Source organism: Hypanus sabinus, chromosome 4 (assembly GCF_030144855.1).
Source record: "Hypanus sabinus isolate sHypSab1 chromosome 4, sHypSab1.hap1, whole genome shotgun sequence".
Classification (NCBI taxonomy): domain Eukaryota; kingdom Metazoa; phylum Chordata; class Chondrichthyes; order Myliobatiformes; family Dasyatidae; genus Hypanus; species Hypanus sabinus.
In genome coordinates this window covers 32,768,278-32,784,914 of record NC_082709.1, presented here as the reverse complement: position 1 = coordinate 32,784,914, position 16,637 = coordinate 32,768,278, and the positions used below count along the sequence as shown (strand labels likewise).

Below are 16,637 nucleotides of genomic sequence, written 5' to 3'. Positions count from 1 at the left end.
CACTGTCAATGTCTTGGAAATCCAACACAGACTTGTAGACATCATTCAATGCAGACTGGACCCTAACCCAAGTACTGATCCAAATCTCCTGCTTGAGCTCAGTTGTTAATGGCTACTGTGAGCAACTGAAAGCAGCTGTTTGTTGTAGGCATGAATTCATGGGAGCTCCGGAATACACACCCACATAATGCCGAGAGAGTTAACCACTTCAAATTACAACAGGAGCTAAATATTTCATGAGAAAACATAAAGTAAAGAGAATAACTTTATAATCTTCTCTTTTAATGGGTTCTGTTGGGTTTCTTTGCTTTGTTGCTTCCTGTATCTCAAGGTTTTATAATCTATACATACCTTGGTAATGAATGTACTTTGAACTTTGATAAGGCAAGTGCCAGGGAAAAAAAAAAGACACAGAGCTGCGGGAAAGGGAAGCATCATCTAATTCTCAAAGGCCAAAAGAGTTTAAGAACTGTGGAAGGGTGGGGGGCAGTGTGTGGAGAAATGACCAGAAGCAAAGAGGATCTGTGCTGGAGTGAGTACAGAGAGTCAGGTAGAACTAGAGATGGAGAAGGAAGATGTGTCAAGTTCAAATAAGGAATAAAAGAAATGAAAAGAACTCCAGCAGGAAAAATAATGCCTTCACAATATCAACTATCGCAAATAGGTAAAAGGAACAGAATACTATACTTCCCCATCCCCACACCACCCAATGGAGGGTCATTTGCTGCCACTACATTTTAAAATGTAAACAATAGTCTATTCTCAAAGGCAAACAGACCAGCCTTTCAAACTTAAACTCGCTTTATCTATTTATTTCTCAACACAACTGCGGGAATTATCTACAAGTTTCAAGTCCAAGTCCAAACCTAAAACTCACAATTCCAATATCATTCATTATTTGTCTTCCAGCAATCATCACCGTTTGTTTATTTTCTAGGCAGGCACACCAATTGCGGCGACTCCAGGTTAAAAAAAAAATAAAAGTACCTCCATTATCTGCAAAGATTACCCATTCATATTTCTATAGGTTCTGGGGCGGGGGAGAGCAGTGGAAATTCAAATGAGAAACCAGAATGGATGACCAGGTTAATTCGACGTGCAGCCTCCAAAGCCCTTTCCCATTTCACTGGAAATCAATGCTCCCTTACAAAGAGTTCACCCTGAAGGTGAGCAGTGCAATCCATTTCACCACAAGCCGAACTATGTTTTTATCAACACAACTAAACGCATGAAACTTGAAAGCAACACTTTTCACCTGAAATAACTTCTCTTTAAGATTAGAAACCGGCTACTTTCATACGATAACGTTTTCAGAATTCCTAAACATTCGTTTGATTCTTGGCCACTACATTGTGGTTAAATTCAGGAAGTGGGCGAACATACCTCGGCCGGAGCAAAAGATATCCAACCAGAACTCTTAGAAAGAAAGCAGTTAAAAATAGGCAGCTTTAAAACCGTTGTTGCATTTTGAGTCAATACTTCAGAACCAGTTTCCTCTTGTTCCTTTTAACCCCGAATGCAGAAACGCGAATACACGGAGCGGACACAGATCCTCGTTTTAACGCAGCTGCCTATAATTCCTACACAGAAGCCCAAATTGTGATGGCAACTATCTCACTGGAGAAAAGCCAATTCAAATATCCTTTAAGAAACAGCCGTATATGTAACGAAACTCAATTCTTTTTAACTGTTTACACGGACTGCTGAGCTGAATCTGCCACCGCCAATACCAACAGGCTTTCACGCAGGTGTACTTTTAATTCTATTATATGTTAGCTAAAATGTAAAATACACTGATTAAAGTCGCCTTACCTTTTTAGCTTCCGTAAAGATGCACAGAACAGAAATTAAGCCGTCTCTTTGTTTATAAACTCATTATATCCCAATCCAGTTTTAAATCCATATCCAGTCGGTCAGAAAGATGTCATAAACTTTTCTCTCTAACAAGAGTGGACATTCAAGAACGGTTCCAATTCGTTCTGCATCCCAACTACCTCGTAATGCAGACGTCACCAGCCAGGAGGAAGTAGCTGACCTTTCTATTGTTAACAGTTAAGAAACTTCCTGCTTTTCTGACTCGCTTTGCTTAATCGTTTCAAACATTACAAATCCCTCTTGACAGAAAAAAAAGCTACCATCTCAACACTGAGGTGCACAATTTCCTGAACTCCAAAATGTACTCTGGATCTCCACGTCAGCTGGTGACATTGGAAAAGGAGCCACTACCACTTAAAAGAAGATAAATCAGATGTTGGAAATTTGGAATTAAAATCAGATTATAATTGAAATATTCAAATACTTCTGAGAAATGGGTTTGCCTTGGGCTAGAATGGAACCGGAGAAAACACAATGGACTAATCTACCAAAGAACCTTTGTTTAAATTGACAGTCAAGCCATTTTTTAAGGGAAAAGTACAATACAGTTTTTTTAAAAATCAGGTTTATTGTCATTTACATATGTTGTGAAAATTTTGTTTCTTGACAGTAGAACAGTGCAAGACTTAAAAAAAAACTATTAGTTAAACATTGAAAAATATAGTGCAAAATATGAACCATTCACGGACAATTCAGAAATCTGATGATGAAGGAAAGTAACTGTTCCTAAAATCGTTGTGTGTGCATCTTCATGTTCTGTGTCTCCTCCCTGATGATAATTGTGAGAAGAGGGCATGTCCTGGCTGGTGAGAGTCCTTAATGATGGATGCTGTCTTTTGAAGATGTCCTGGCTGATAGGTGGGGGGGCGTCATGCTGGCTGAGTTTACAGTTTACAACCCCGTTTGCAATCAGTCAATCTAAGCATTGTTAATAATGCAACATTTTTTGTTAATATTGATGCAAAAAAATGACTTGATAGGCAACAAAAGGGAATTTTAAAACTTAAGTCACGGAGCAATTACATTTAAATTAGACCAGATATGAACAAGTAGATCTCGATCCGTGAAGATGTTAATGAATTAGTTGTACTTACAACAAAAAAAATTCTGATTCTGTCAAAGTCACTCTTATTTCTAAAACTTTTAAACCAATTTCAAATTCTAAAAAAATGTCAAGGGAATAAGATTTGAATTACAATCTTTAGTTTCATAACGTCCAACTAGAAAGGACCCTGTTTATTTCCAAGTACTGTACTCTTGAATTGTTTACTGCATCGGTATATTTTGTACTTGGGCAAAATTTCTTTAGCAGACAGACACATGTAGAATTAAACCACCTTTTCTTTTTTTAATAATCATTGGCTCTTTGCAAGTTTCAAGATAAAATTTGAATTCAGTGAAATAATCACAAAAGTGCTTCATACGCTTGCTACCAAGCTGACCAAGATCATTTCTATAAAATGAGTACAAATGGCAATTTTGAAACAGCAGTAATCATAATGAAGGACAGGTGTTCGTGCCTAAAACAAGAATTGATTTTATAAATGATGCTAGCAACAATCTCAACAGAATGTTTTATTGTTAATGTCACTGTTTAAAATTATTTTAAATGGATTCTACTCATATATTAACACCTTCAAGCAGATTTCTATTGATAATTCTCTCACCACCAACTCAAATGTGCATTTAGATCCCTGTCGAGGTAGTTCAAATATAAACCCACTGCAGGCCAAAACTCCGCTGCAGTATCACAGGAGTTGCAGTCTCACTTAAGAGTTGCAGTCTTGGATATGATACCCTGTATCTATTAAAAAATTCCATGGTTCATTTAAAGTGCAAGAGAATTATCACTGTATGCTGGTCATCTTTTAAACTTAAATCAACATTGATGTTGCTACCATCCATGGAATTTGCAAATTACCTGAATTGTTTCCTTCATGACAATATGATTACACTTTAAAAAAGCACATGTGTGGCTGTCATCTGCTAGGGGTGTGTGAAAGGATGTAAATAGCAGAGTACAGACATTCAAATCTATCATTTATTTCATTCATTCATTCTAATTTGAAGTTCTTTATCCCTATAGCCATTTGTAAAGCAGTTGTTTAGTTATGCAATGCACGTATCATATTTTTGATGCAAACACACCGCTGCAGACAAATGATTCCAGAATAGGTAATAAACAGGCACCTGTCCAATAATGTGGAAAACTGTACCATGCCCTACCCACAAGAAGCTAAGTGATGACAAATATTCCTGTTAAGCAGCAAGAGTTTAATAGTTTGCTTACTCCACCAGAGGTTTTTGGCTTCAGTCCCCTTTACAGCCTCAGTCTAAGCATCAGGACACTCAAGTGAGGTGTAAGGGAGCTGAGGGAAAAGCTTCCCACAGTCCACAGATCATTCCTGGACAAAAAGATAATGGCTAGTGAAAGTAATGCACCTCATCCAATGTCCTACTCCACCTGCAATCTCCTACAAAGCCTGGACAACTTTCAGGCTCCTGACAAATAACAAAGGCTAGACCAAACTGCTTTAGCTTTAAGACATAAATAATGATATAATTTTCATTGTTATTCTATTTTAGCATACACTGGTTCAGCACTGCAATCAACACAGCAAGTACAATACCATAGATAAAGAATCTACACGCCCACTGTACGTGATCAGTTAAAGTATCTACAAAGGGAAGTGTTCAGTATGGTTGATAAAAGGGTCCGCTTAAGAGCAAAGTAGACATCCCAAAATGCATTGACCATACCTGCGATAGCAACACTGATATTGACTAATAGGAACTTAACTAATCAGCCATCTTAATATGAGGACTGCACAATTGCTAATAGGGCTAAGAATGCCATGATCATGGGCAAACTGGAAAATTGAGCTTGGTAGCCTGGTGAATCCCATCAACTGGATCAGCTGGTAAATGGCCTGAGAACTTAAGTTACCTTGGAGACATTTCATATAATTGACAGAGAGAAAAAAAAATCAATGTCTATATTTGAGAACAACTTTAGAATATTTGAACAAGAAATACTGAAACAATGATATATCCATGGTATGATTTATCAGAGCTTTTAAGTTAAGCAGTTCCATGATTCTTCTCAAGTGTGCAAATTCTACAATGGTTAGGGGTTAACACCTGTTCCAGAGCTCCTAAATTAGATTAATTTCCTGCTTTAGAACTTCACTGCAGCACCTCCTGCTTTATCCTAGTGTACAATTTTTAATTTTGACAATAAATCAATTTGATGTTAAGCATACTTTGGCCAGCCGGGATCAGATTCACATATTCAAGAAAAGCTTTGGAGATTTGTACATCCTGTCACATGTGGAATTTAAAAACACTGGATTCATTTTTCTGTCATAATTATTGACAATTCCCAAGATTCATGCGACACAGTTAGTTAAATATTTTGACTACACATAGATAGAGGTAAAACATTTGCTTTTAAAATGAAACATTCACAATTATTACTTCATTCCCACAAAACACAAAATATAAACAGTTTCCAATGGGACTCTATCTATTTGAAATTGAATCTATATGATATAGCCCAAGAAAGACAAAAGTCTGCTGCTCACTTATCAAAAAAAAATCTACACTAATATTTCAAATCTGCAAGCTATTCAAAATAATCTAACACCATACTCTATGTATTGTTACTGTGCTTATTTAACAACTGAAATAAATGGTAGTTTTTAACAACATAGAACATGGAATAATCCAGCACAGTACAGGCCCTTTTGCCCACAATTTGTATTCACCTGTATAAACATACAATTTAACCCCTCCCTCCTACAACCCTCCAATTTTCTTTCATCCATGTGCTGATTAGAGTCTCCTAAATGTCCCTCATGTATCAGCCTCAATCATCACCACAGGTACTGAATTCCAGGCACCTACCACTCTGAGTAAAAAAAAACTACCTCTGACATCGCCACTAAATTTCCCTCCACTCACCTTAAAATGTTGTGCTCTGGTATTGACCATTGTCACCATGGGTAAAAGGCACTATCTGTCCACTATACTTATGCTTCCTTGCAATCTTATACACCTCTATCAAGTCACCTTCCATCTTCCTTCACTCCAAAGAAGAAAAACCCTAGCACGCTCAGTCTTTCAACATACGACCAGAAATGAACAGAATATTTCAAATGACAACCAGAGTTTTACAGAAATACAACACTATCTCATGGCTCTTGAATTCAGTTCCCATTAAGGAAGGCCAAGACACCGTACACCATATTAATCAACCTTATCAACTTGTGCAGCAACTTTGAGGAATCTATAGACTTGGACCTTACGATCCCACTGCTCCACCACACTGCTAAGAAACCTGCTACTAATCTGGTACTCTTCCTTCAAGTTCAACTTTCCAAAGTGTATCTCTTCACACTTTTCTGGTCCATGTTCCCACTATCCACAACACCACCAACCTTCATATCATCTGCAAACTTACTAACCCACCCTTCCATTTTCTCACCCAGTCATTTATAAAATTCACATAGAAATGGGGTCCCAGCACATACCTCTGCAAAACACAACTCTGGGCAGAATACTTTCCACCTAGAACCACCCACTACCTGCCTTCTGTGAGCAAGCCAATTCTGAATTCACAATGCCAAGTTTCCATGGGTCCCATGCCTCATGACTTTCTGGTCAAGCCTGCCATGGGAAACTTTGTCAAACACCTTAATAAAATCTAAAGCAACACACACAAAATGCTGGAGGGAGTCAGCAGGTCAGGCAGCAACTAGTTTATGATTTACTAAAATCAATATACACCATTTCCATCATTCTACCTTTGTCAGTTTGTTTTTTTACTTCCTTGAGAAAGTTACGCAGGTTCATGAGGTATGACCTGTCCTGAAAAAGCCATGCCTAATAAGACTATGCTTCTCCAAACCTCTCCAATAATTTACCACCACTGACATAAGAGTCAATGGTCTATAATTCCCAGGATTATCCTGATTAAAATTCTTGAAGAAAAATACAACCAGTCCTCTGGCACTACCCCTGTGCCCAGTGAGGATAAAAAAGCCATTGTCAATGCCCCCACAATCTCTTCACTTGCTTCTTGTAGTAACCTGGGATATATCCTGTTTGGCTCTGGCAATTTACAGTATTTATACAAATGCTAATCATAAACTCTAATATTATCTCCTTTTTAACCTCAACATGCTCCAGCATATTAGTCTGTTCTACACGAATCTCACATTCAGCAAGGTTCCTCTCAATCAGGGGTTTCCACCCTGGGGTTCACAGACCCATTGGTTAATGGTATGGGCCCATGGCATAAAAAAGGTTGAGAACCCCTGCCACTGGTGAACACTGAATTGACCTTTCCTGCTTCATTCAAGATACAGAAGTCAGGATAGTGAATTAAAAATTTGATCTGAATTGAAATCACACTTCATCATAACATTTCTTCTATGATATTTCTTGGTTATCAACTACTAGACCATCAAAAACATCTGAATACATATGGACCTCTACACTCCATTACCAATGAGCACAAAGATAAACATTTACAAAGGAAAAATCTATGATAAATACAAGATAATAAATACACATAGGAATAAAACTGCTGGAAACGCACAATAGGTCATTTCAGATCACTGACTTTCATCATATCCATACAGAATCTTTTTTTTTTGTATTCATTTACAAAATGTGGGCATTGTCAGCTAAGCCAGCATTTATTGCCCATCCCTAGTTAATAGACAATAGACAGTAGGTGTGGGTGTAGGCCATTTGGCCCTTCTAGCCAGCACCGCCATTCACTGTAATCATGGCTGATCAAGTTGCCCTTGAGAAGATGGTGAAGCCTTCTTGAACCGCTGCAGTCCCTGAGGTGAAGGTACACCCACAGTACCGTTAGGGAGGAAATTGCATGATCTTGACCCAACAACAATGAAAGAATGGCGATATGTTTCCGAGTCAGGATGGTGAGTGACTTGGAGGAGGATTTCCAAGTGGTGGTGCTCCCAGGTATCTGCTGTTCTCGTCCTTCCAGATGGTAGTGGCCATAGGTCTGGAAGGTGTTGCCTCAGGAACTTTGGTGTGTTGTTACAGTGCATCTTGTAAATCATACACACTGCTGCAACTGTTCATCAACGTGGAGGGATTGGATGCTTGTGGAAGGGGTACCAATCAAGATGGCTGCCTTTTACTGGATGGTGTCAAGCTTGAGTGTTGATGGAGCTGCACCCATCCAGGCGAGTGGCGAGTATTCCATTACACTCCTGTCCAGAGACTTGAAGGTGGTGGACAGGCTTTGGAGAGTCAGGAGGTGATATCCACGGTGTTTATATGGCTACTCCAGTTCGGTTTCCTATCAATGGTAACCCCATGGATGTTGATAGTAAGGGATTCAGTGATGATGATGTCACTGAATGTCAAGGAACAATGGTCAGAGCCTCTCTTGTTGGAGAGGGTCATTGCCTGGCACATGTGTGGCTCGAATGTTACTTGCCACTTGTCAGCACAAGCCTGGATAGTGTCCAGATCCTGCTGCATAAGGGTATGTAGATGTAGAATGCACATCTAACTGCAAGTATTATCCACAAAGCTTATCAAGTGGAATAGTGTAGTTCCAGGGCAGCCAATAAGTCAAAACAGGATTTTTTAACTTGGTAAAATTAATTGGGAAAATCCACATTTGAACATGTATAAATGTTTGAGAGGGGAGGGAGGCATTGTCACCAGGAGACGTTACAATGGTTCAGTGAATTCTCGCAGTCAAGACTTGAAAAAGAGAACAAATTTTCCTTAAACCAAGAGGCAGAAGAATGCAATAATGTTACAACTGCCAGGAGCTGTCTAACTATTTCAAACAATTGCAGTCCTTTCTGAAAGATTACAATTTAAAAATCTCAAGTAAGGGTCAAGATTTTTGAAAACAGAGCTGAACATAGAAGTACTTGGAGAAGGCAATTCCCATTAATGCATTCCAACTTAGTCAACAAGACCTCATCCTCACCAAGCTCATAGTCTACCATTCAGCAGCCCTGTCCTCTTATGTATCTCTGGGATTTAACTACCTTCTGGAGAGATTCCAGCAACAGTTTCCACAAAATCCTTCAATTTTACTGGAAAGATAAATGAAGCGATATCAGCATTCCCACCCAAAACAATATTTCCAGTATTGAGGCTCCAATTACAGTCATTGATGTCTGTTCGGCAGGCAATGTTATTTATAGGGCTGGCACAAGACACCAAAAAACAAACTCATTCCTCTTGAGCTCCATCACGGGACTGCATCAGGGGATCTGTCGGACTTTTACCACTGTACCATTGAGAGCATACTCACCAACTGCATCTCAGTGTGGTATGGCAATTGTCCCGTATCGGACCACAAAGCACTCCAGTGTGTGGTGAAAACTGCCCAACGGATTATCGGCACCCAATTGCCCATCATTGAGAACATTTACCATAAATGCTGCTTGGGCAGGGAAAATGCATTATCAAGGATGCATCTCACCTTAACTATGGACTTTTTACTCTCCTTCCATCCGGTAGGCGCTACAGGAGCCTCCGCTCCCGCACCAGCAGGCACAGGAAGAGCTTCTTCCCTGAGGCTGTGACCCTGCTGAACCTCACATCACAGCGCTAAGCAGTATTGCACCCATATTGTACTGTCTCTGTACTTTCATATATGTGTGCTATACCACTCACTTTTTATTTGCAGTTATTTTGTAAATAACACTATTCTTTGCATTTCTGGTTAGATGCTAATTGCATTTCATTGGCTTTGTATCTGTACTTGGCAATAAAATTGAATCCAATTTAATCTAATCACCAGGTACAGAGAGGAAAGTTTAAGGAAGTGCTCCGAGTTCTTTTAAGAAATAAATGTTTTTGATATGTCGATTGCTCAAGGTGATCACAAGCAGTGTCAATTTTTAAGCTTGGTTGACATCTGTTGATTAGGGTGGTGATTAGTGGTGATTGCAACGAACACAGAGCTACTCCCTCACAGCTCCATCAAGCAGGGTTTAATCCTGACAACTACTGTTGTTTGCGTGTGCCCCGTGACTATATGGACATCCTCCCACATGCAACTTGCTAGGTTACTGGCTGCTGTGAATTGTCCATGGAGTGTAGGTACTTGGGAAAATCTTGAGAGACCTGAGAATGGCAAAAGAATAAAATGGGATCTGTAGACTTATAGTCAGTTATAATAAATGAGTATTTGATTACTTGCATGGACTCAGAGGGCTTAGGGACCTTTTTTCTGGTCATGCAGCCTCTTATAATCATGCAGGTCAGCATGACTCCTGAAATGATGTTTCAGGAAAGCAGGCCTGTTGTCCTTGCAGTGTCCATCTTCAGACCCACAGGAATGTTGATTCTCAACTACCCTCTGAAATTATCCAGTTTAGAGTAATTTAGGGATTGTGCAAATTCTACCAACCTTGTCAACAAAGTCCACATTCCACAAGCAAATTAAAGGATTTTTGATCATTTAAGTGCTTGAAGTTAAACAGCGAGATGCATATTTTGGCATTCATTCATAAACATTGCATCAGCTTGTAAATGTGCTCTGCCAACAAAAAGCTCTGCTTAACCATCACCTCACTTGACTTCTTCATTGTACTTAACAAGCCAGAATGTTTATCTGATACATACAATTGTATGAGCAGAAATATCCTCTAATTAAATAGAGAAGACCAAAAATAGAGCCTTTGGTTCTCATAAAACATCTTTCTTCTATCTACAGTCTCCATCCATTTCTCAGGTGTCCATCAAGCCCAGTATGACAGAACGGCTTGGCAACACTAATTCCCCAGCTAACCTTTCCCCTTTGTCCTGCCAAATACATAATACATCCAGTTACCAATACCTGGATTTCTAAATTCTCTTCTCTCTTTTCAAGCCCTCAGTGTTCTCGGTCTTCTCCTCTGTCATCTCTTGATGTCCTTTAACCCACCATGACATCAGTACTGACTTGGTGATCCGCAGCATTTGCTGGCCTGCATTTAACACACACACACACAAAATGCTGGAGGAACTCAGCAGTTCAAGTAGCATCTATGGAGAGGAATAAACAGTCAAAGCTTTAGGTAGCGACCTTTCACTCAGCAGGTCATGCAGCCCCCCCCCCCCACCCCCCACTTTCTGCTTTCAACAGGGATCACTCTCTATGCAACTCCCTTGTCCATTTGTCCCTCCCCATTGATCTCCCTCCTGGCACTTATCCTGGTAAGCGAAACAAGTGCTACACCTGCCCCTACACCTTCTCATTCACCTACCATTCAGGCCTCAAACAGTCCTTCTAGGTGAGGCGATACTACACGTGTGATTCTGTTGGGGTCATATATTGTGTCCGGTGCTGCCATTGAGTGACCCCGCATAGATTGGGTGCCCGTTTTGCCTAGCACCTACACTCCACCCGCCAGAAGAATGGGATCTCCCGGAGGCCACCTATTTTAATTCCACTTCCCATTCCCTTTCCAAAATGCCTATCCATGGCCTCCTCTACTGTTGCAATGAGCCCACACTCAGATTGGTGGAGCTGCATCTTATTATCCCATCTTGGCAGCCTCCAACCTGATGGCATGAATATTGATTTCTTGAACTTCTGGTAATGCCCCCCTTCACCATTCCCCATCCCCTTTTCCCTCTCTCACCTTAATTCCTCGCCGGCCCATCACCTCCCTCTGGTTCTCCTCCCCTCCTTTTCTTTTTTCCGTGGCCTTCTGTCCTCTCCTATCAGACTCATCCTTCTCCAGACCTGTATCTCTTTCACTAATCAATTTCCCAGCTATTTACTTCATCCCTCCCCTTCCGAGTTTCACCTATCACCTTGAGTTTCTCTCTTCCCACCTTTTAAATCTACTCCTCATCATTCTTTCTCCAGTCCTGAAGAAGGGTCTCAGCCCAAAACATCGAGTACCTTTTTCCATAAAACCTGCCTGACCTGCTGAGTTCCTCCAGTATTTTGTGCATTGCTCAGGTTTATTATCACTGATTTAGATGTTGTGAAATTTCTTGCTTTACAACCGCAGGATAGAAAAAGGACATAACATTAATAACAAATTAAAAAACATAAATAAATAGCACAAAAAGAAGGAATGAGGGAGAAATGTTCATGGTATATGAAGTATTCTTAAGTTCTATGGATACTGCAGATATTAATTCAAACAAGGAGCAGACTTCTGTTCTGTAAATATAATTATGATCAAGAAACTTGAAATTAGCTTTCAGTACTTTTTGTAGCTTGCAAGTAGCAACATGGCTAAGATACTTGCACCATTGAGACTTCAGTTCAAGCTGGCAGACCAAGTCAAGGCAAGTCAAGGCAAGTCACATTTTATTGTCATTTTGACCATACCTGCTGGTACAGTACACAGTAAAAGGGAGACGACGTTTTTCAGGAGCATGATGCTACATGAAACAGTACAAAAACTACACTGAACTATGTAAAAACAACACAGAAAAAAACTACAGTAGACTACAGACCTACCCTTAAAGTGCAAGCATTACAGCAAATAATAAACAAGACAATAGGCACAGTAGAGGGCAGTAAGTTGGTGTCAGTCCAGGTTCTGGGTATTGAGGAGTCTGATGGCTTGGGGGAAGAAACTTACATAGTCTGGTCATGAGAGCCCGACAAGACATCCAGACAGATGTTGTCTTGTAGCCTATCAAACCTGGTCATAGATGTAGGCAATCAGTAATTTTTGTGTACTTAACATATTTGTGTATTCAGAAACAGCACTGACAACATTAATTTTGAACGTCTGGCTCACTGTCATCAAAAAGTTTTAGAATATTTTTGTTAATTAGTTTCTCCCAAAGGCGTTTGGACCTTCAGAGGTATTTTATCATTCACAATGTGCTTCCACTATGGATCTCAAAGGAACCATTTGTCAACCCAAAGTATTGAAGTAAGCAATGTCATTGTAACTATTGAAATTGTATTGAATCACCTGCTGTTGCCTTTAATCGTAAGGGTGTAAAAAATGTGATGTAACTTTGGGTTAGTGAGCTTCTACCGAGAGTGTCTCCAGAATGATGCCTGCTTGTTCTGATGAATGAAGACCAACTTCAGTGTCTCTCTGTTACTTTGTTCACAGTCACAACTCATGGACCATTCAGAAATCTGATGGAGGAGATTAAGAAGCTGGTTCTGAATCTCTAAGTGTGTGTCTTCAGGATCCTGTACCTCCTCCCAGATGATATTCATGAGAAGAGGGCATGCCCCAGAAGGTGAGGTTCTCAACTCCTTTTGAAGATACCATTGATGGTGGGAAGGGTCATGCCAATGATGGAACTGGTTGAATCTATAACCCTCTGCAGCCTCTGATAATCCTGTGCACTCCGCACCAGGCCGCGGTGCAAGTACTCAGAGTATTCTCCTCCAGATACTTATAGAAATCTTTATCTGTGGCATACCAAATCTCCTCAAATGCCTAAATAAAGTAGAGCCACTGGTGTGCCTTATTTGTGGTTTTTATTTTTATTGAGATACGGGGCAGAGTTGGCTCTTCCAGTCCTTCAGCCTGCATGGCCCGGCAACTGTAGCCTAATCACAGGATAACTTACAATGATCAATTAACCTACCAAATGGTATGCCTTGCATCGACGTGCTGGGTCCAGGACAGATCCTCTGAAATGGTGAACTTGAAGCTGCTCAACCTTCTCACCGCAGAACCTTCAACGGGAATTGGGATTGGAAGTGTATTCAGCAAATTTTCCTTTCCTGGTCAGTTCCTTACGGCACCACTCAGCCAGCTGTCCTGCTTCACTCCTGCACATCTCCTCGTTGCCATCTGAGATTCCACCAGCAACAGTGGTGCAATCAGCAAATTCATAGAAGCTGTTCAGGCTGTGCACAGAGAGTGGGCTAAGTATGTATCTTCAAGGATTGCCTGTGCTCTCAGTGAGAATATGTTATTACCAATCTGCACCACTTCCTGACCTTCACATCACTCTCACGTAAACATGCAGCTAATAATAAAAACCAAAAAGCCTCTTCTTGATTCAACTTTTTCTTTTACATCCTTCATCAACTTAGTTTTAGTGGTCTGTGCTAAGGTTAAGTTTCTGTTCATTAACAAGTTGAAATCATAAACTACCTGATCATGGTTAATTGACTTGTATTTCCATTCTCATTTTCCCTCTTCCACAGCATCCAGACCTTCCCCAAGGATTCTTCAAGTCTAAAGTTCGACAAATAGGTGTCTTTGATTGTATCACTCCAACTTCCAGCAGGAGTAACTGGACGATAGACAGAAGTGGAATCCCTGGGAAATTTTCCCCAACCCTTTCTCTAGGTATTGAGACCAGTGACCAATGAGCTCATGTCCCAGCAACCCAACGAACCCACAAAAATCAATATCGTGTCACACACTGCAGGCACATTGGCTCCTTTCGTTGCAGGTCCCAACAATCAACTCTTGAGTAAGTGGTGCACAACTATAGATGCTTTCGAAAATCAAACTCATGATTCACGTTTACATTTTTGTACAAAATCATCAATTCATCTCTAATCAACTGACCAGAGGATCACATGAGACCACAATCTCAAATAATCTAGAAGCAGAATTTAAAAAAACGAGGAAACATATCCTGTTTAGAATCTACTTTTTTTTTAAACCTTAGAACAATTTTGCTATTTCAATCCAGTTCCTGCAATCCTTCTAATATTCTCTTGACTGCAGCATACTATTGCAAAGAAAGCTTCTATTTTGCAATTAAAATGTTAAATCTTATGTCAAATCTTGATACAGCAATTACATGGTATATTACTTTATTAGAGAAAATGATTACATGGAAGAAGTTAATAAGATTAGCTCCACTAAGCAATATACAGCAAAACTGTCAGGTTTAAATAATGGGATCAACTCCTGACAGAATACTATTCATTTAGTTCAATTTACGTATATGGCTGAAGAGTCACTCCATTGAATTACAATCAGATGGAGAGAAACATATTTAACCTAACAAATTGGGACTGCTTTTAATAATGGGCTGGAATGGTGTTCCCAATTCCAATTATTTCAATAGTAGAAAAACTGATTCAAGAATGAAGTAAAAAGTGCCTTACTCATTTCACCTTCTCTAAATTAGTGAATGAAGGATCATATAAATCCTTAAAGTTACAAACATCTCCATGAGAAAGTAAATACCCAATCAGAAGTACTTACAAATCAAGTATTACAACTGTGTACCAGACAAAAACAAAATGGTACTGGTAACTCAGCCGGACAAGAAGCTAATTGATAATGCCACAGTTCTAGCCAAATGTAAACGTATACCTTATCTTAGAAGTAGTATGTAATTGAGAAAAAACTTCCAATTCATTCCAACCCATGCCTACCCCAACTTACTGGAAATAGTAATCGAAAAGATGTGAAGTTGGAGGTGCAGATGTAGTGAAAAAGGATCTAGTCCTTCCCTGGCGTATATGACAAATAAACTGTTTTCGGGCTTCCAGCCAGGTACAGGCATCAAATATAACTGACACTGCGATGGCAAACTGCCATCTTCATCAGGGATCATCGAAATGTCGATTATAATTGATACCTGTATCCGGATGGAAACCTGAGAAGAGTTTATTGGTGCATATCTGGTATTAAAAAGTAATGCTCGGGTGAAAACAGCTCCACAGCAATCATATACCAGATACCAATGTATTTTTGAATTATTAACCAGTAGGCTAAGTAGAGCAGAAATAAAGTTTTGGATAAATGTTCTTAATTGGCCGCACAACAATTGCTTTTCAGTTTGCTCATAATGATTTCAGCTTGTTAAGTTTAATATAATTCAGTTTCCATTGAACAAAACCACTGAGAAAAAGGACATCTGCTCGTGGAATAGTTTGAAACAGTGTTACCCACGTCGGCAAAACATTCTCAAGTAGAGTGGAAATTACACACAATCTAAATCGAGAAAGCATTTGAAAATATGCACCTAAAATGAAGACGTGCAGCATTCTCACATCCTCATCTGTTTTTTCCCTTAATCACGCGTCCTCCCATACAGCTTCATCACATCATGCTGGTACATACACCACTTTGTTCTTTTCTTCACAAAGGATTTGCCATGTCATCCTGTAAATGTGTCTATGCAATTCATCTTTACAATAGTACATCATGACTACAACAATAAAGAAGTTTCTCACAAATGTCTATCAGGTTCCTTTTATTTATGCCCCCCCCCAGGCTTTGGAAACACCAGAACTGAACATCCCATCAAGTCACTCACAATTTTAAAGGCATCCGTCAATCCTCAGCCCTTTTCCTTTGTGTCACAGTAAAGACACACGCACATAAGTGAAAAAAAATCAAGTCAGTCAGATTCACTACAAATGAATTTCTAGCCCACCACATACCACAAACAGAACAGAACTTAAAACATTTCAGTTAATGTTCAGCACTCAATAAGGAATGCTCTTGATTCATCTTAACGATTCAACCCAATCTATTGACACAACAGCAGTCAACGTGCATTCCATTACAACAATTCCTTCAAGTGAATTTGTGTCCCTGATTTTAGTACCTTGTGCAGTGTAACAAGTTGACAGGCCACAGTTATTTAATGGTGCTAATCTTGTTGCTAAAACATTAGCATGCAACTCAGTACACCTAATGACAGGCACACAATGCCTGTTCTGATTCTGCCACTCCCCGGTGATCACCATAAGACCATAAGATATAGGAGCAGAATTAGGCCATTTAGCCCATCGAGTCTGCTCTGCAATTTCACCATGGCTGATTCAATTTTCCTCTCGGCCCCAATCTTCTACCTTC

At 39.7% G+C, this 16,637-nt stretch overlaps 2 protein-coding genes and 1 long non-coding RNA gene across 3 annotated transcripts in view; 2 read left to right on the top strand and 1 right to left on the bottom strand.

Moving 5' to 3' along the window:
• The window catches only part of itprid2 (ITPR interacting domain containing 2), an 89,410-nt gene extending 87,429 nt beyond the window's left edge, over positions 1-1,981 (bottom strand). The window contains exon 1 of the mRNA XM_059966791.1: positions 1,813-1,981. The gene's annotated coding sequence lies outside the window, so the exon portion shown is untranslated. The remainder of the gene's footprint in view (positions 1-1,812) is intronic.
• The window catches only part of LOC132392642 (uncharacterized), a 709,726-nt gene that overhangs the window by 413,269 nt on the left and 279,820 nt on the right, over positions 1-16,637 (top strand). The gene's annotated exons all lie outside the window — the stretch shown is intronic.
• On the top strand, positions 1,434-15,943 carry LOC132392636 (uncharacterized). Its single transcript, XR_009511600.1, has 3 exons — positions 1,434-1,748; positions 12,960-13,092; positions 14,015-15,943. It is a non-coding gene; the product is annotated as an uncharacterized LOC132392636 (long non-coding RNA).